Source organism: Eurypyga helias, unplaced genomic scaffold (assembly GCF_000690775.1).
Source record: "Eurypyga helias isolate BGI_N326 unplaced genomic scaffold, ASM69077v1 scaffold27415, whole genome shotgun sequence".
Taxonomy (NCBI): Eukaryota; Metazoa; Chordata; class Aves; order Eurypygiformes; family Eurypygidae; genus Eurypyga; species Eurypyga helias.
Window position 1 is genome coordinate 2,682 of NW_010252454.1, and position 253 is coordinate 2,934.

Sequence of the window (253 nt, forward strand, 5' to 3'; positions counted from 1 at the left end):
GGGGAGCAGAAATCCCTCGGTTACTTCATGCCATAAAAAGCACTTTCAGCAGTTCCTTCTGCATTCGCTACCCAGAACACCCCTCAGTGGCATGCAACAAGGCAGCGCTCACTGGAATGGGATGCCCGAGGCATCCCCTTGCCTTTCTGTAGGGACAATGGGGCTTTCTCCATTCCCAGCACCCCGTTTGGTGCTGGGTACTCCGGGACACGCAACCAGAGCCCAGCACGTGCAGCCCCTCCACCGTGCCCTC